Source organism: Carettochelys insculpta, unplaced genomic scaffold (genome assembly GCF_033958435.1).
Source record: "Carettochelys insculpta isolate YL-2023 unplaced genomic scaffold, ASM3395843v1 scaffold_0109, whole genome shotgun sequence".
Taxonomy (NCBI): Eukaryota; Metazoa; Chordata; order Testudines; family Carettochelyidae; genus Carettochelys; species Carettochelys insculpta.
The window spans coordinates 11,997-14,625 of NW_027439146.1; the positions used below are offsets into that span (position 1 = coordinate 11,997).

At 66.2% G+C, this 2,629-nt stretch overlaps 1 non-coding gene across 1 annotated transcript; it reads left to right on the forward strand.

The window, feature by feature from the left end:
• Positions 1 to 831: 831 nt before the first annotated feature.
• LOC142006689 (5S ribosomal RNA) lies at positions 832 to 950 on the forward strand. The gene has a single exon (XR_012643736.1). It is a non-coding gene; the product is annotated as a 5S ribosomal RNA (ribosomal RNA).
• The last annotated feature ends 1,679 nt before the right edge of the window (positions 951 to 2,629 follow it).

The following is a 2,629-nucleotide window of genomic DNA, read 5'->3' on the forward strand; positions in this document are numbered from 1 at the left end:
GACTTGGAGCCCGAGGAGGGGATCGGCCACCAGGTCAACCTCCGCTGAAAGCGGCCACGGTTTACCTGGTGCCCGGGGAGCGAATCGGACACCAGGTCAACCTCTGCTAAAGCGGCCGGGGTTGACCTGCTGTCCCTGCCGGACTTGGAGCCCGAGGAGGGGATCGGCCACCAGGTCAACCTCCGCTGAAAGCGGCCACGGTTTACCTGGTGCCCGGGGAGCGAATCGGACACCAGGTCAACCTCTGCTAAAGCGGCCGGGGTTCACCTGCTGTCCCTGCCGGACTTGGAGCCCGAGGAGGGGATCGGCCACCAGGTCAACCTCCGCTGAAAGCGGCCACGGTTTACCTGGTGCCCGGGGAGCGAATCGGACACCAGGTCAACCTCTGCTAAGGCGCCCGAGGTTGACCTGGTGCCCGGGGAGCGAATCGGACACCAGGTCAACCTCCGCTAAAGCGCCCGAGGTTGACCTGGTGCCCGGGGAGCGAATCGGACACCAGGTCAACCTCTGCTACGGCGGCCGGGGTTGACCTGCTGTCCCTGCCGGACTTGGAAAATTTCTCTCCCCGCCTCGGACCGGGGTTGACCTGCTGTCCCTACCGGACTTAGAACATTTTTCTCTCCCCGCCCCGGCCCGGGGGTTAACCTCGGGGCGCACAGCTTCCCGGGTCTGACGTGCACGTCCTGTCACCTCCCGGGCCCGGCGTCCTCGTCCTCCCTTCCCCTTGGGCCGGCTCGGAGGAAGTTTTCCCTCGGCCCGGCCTCCGGGTTAATTGTTTGGGCCCGGCTGACTGAGGCCAGGCTGCTGACGCTAAAGCCCGGGGAGGCGGGGGCCTACGGCCATACCGGACCGAATGCCCCCGATCTCGTCCGATCTCGGAAGGTAAACCGTCCCGGGCCTGGCTAGTACCTGGATGGGTGACCGCCTGGGAATCCCAGGTGCCGTAGGCAGCTTTTGGCCCCAGCGGGGGTAGAGCGGGGCGTGTGTCTGCCGTGCGGGAGCAGGGAAGCCGTGAGGCCAAGGCGGCGCGACGGTCCTGGGGGGCGCTGAGGCCTTTCCCTCTGCCTGCCTGCGTGTCGGGGGCGGGGGGGCGGGCGAGGAAGCTTAGGCCCTCACCCGGTGCGGTGCGATGGCTTGGGTCGGGTCGGGGAGAGGGAAGAAAGCGTGTGTGGAGCGTTGGTGGGGCAGGTGTGTGTGTGGGAGTGCTGGGTGGGGCAGGCCGTTGAGGCGGTGGCGGTGGTGGTGTTTTTGGTGGGAGTGAGTTGGGGTCAGGTGGGTGTGGGGTCCCGCCCGGGGGGTGGATGGTCTGAGGGTTAAGGCTTGGAACGTGCGTCTTGGGGGACCGTGGGTGGAGGTTGTTGAGAGCGGGGAAGGCCCTGGGTCTCGGTTGTGGACTATTAAGCCCGGTGGAGGGGGACCGTGGGGGGAGGTTGTTGAGAGCGGGGAAGGCCCTGGGTCCCGGTTGTGGACTATTAAGCCCGGTGGAGGGGGACCGTGGGTGGAGGTTGTTGAGAGCGGGGAAGGCCCTGGGTCTCGGTTGTGGACTATTAAGCCCGGTGGAGGGGGACCGTGGGTGGAGGTTGTTGAGAGCGGGGAAGGCCCTGGGTCCCGGTTGTGGACTATTAAGCCCGGTGGAGGGGGACCGTGGGTGGAGGTTGTTGAGAGCGGGGAAGGCCCTGGGTCTCGGTTGTGGACTATTAAGCCCGGTGGAGGGGGACCGTGGGGGGAGGTTGTTGAGAGCGGGGAAGGCCCTGGGTCCCGGTTGTGGACTATTAAGCCCGGTGGAGGGGGACCGTGGGTGGAGGTTGTTGAGAGCGGGGAAGGCCCTGGGTCTCGGTTGTGGACTATTAAGCCCGGTGGAGGGGGACCGTGGGTGGAGGTTGTTGAGAGCGGGGAAGGCCCTGGGTCCCGGTTGTGGACTATTAAGCCCGGTGGAGGGGGACCGTGGGTGGAGGTTGTTGAGAGCGGGGAAGGCCCTGGGACCCGGTTGTGGACTATTAAGCCCGGTGGAGGGGGACCGTGGGTGGAGGTTGTTGAGAGCGGGGAAGGCCCTGGGTCTCGGTTGTGGACTATTAAGCCCGGTGGAGGGGGACCGTGGGTGGAGGTTGTTGAGAGCGGGGAAGGCCCTGGGACCCGGTTGTGGACTATTAAGCCCGGTGGAGGGGGACCGTGGGTGGAGGTTGTTGAGAGCGGGGAAGGCCCTGGGTCCCGGTTGTGGACTATTAAGCCCGGTGGAGGGGGACCGTGGGTGGAGGTTGTTGAGAGCGGGGAAGGCCCTGGGACCCGGTTGTGGACTATTAAGCCCGGTGGAGGGGGACCGTGGGTGGAGGTTGTTGAGAGCGGGGAAGGCCCTGGGTCCCGGTTGTGGACTATTAAGCCCGGTGGAGGGGGACCGTGGGTGGAGGTTGTTGAGAGCGGGGAAGGCCCTGGGTCCCGGTTGTGGACTATTAAGCCCGGTGGAGGGGGACCGTGGGTGGAGGTTGTTGAGAGCGGGGAAGGCCCTGGGACCCGGTTGTGGACTATTAAGCCCGGTGGAGGGGGACCGTGGGTGGAGGTTGTTGAGAGCGGGGAAGGCCCTGGGTCTCGGTTGTGGACTATTAAGCCCGGTGGAGGGGGACCGTGGGTGGAG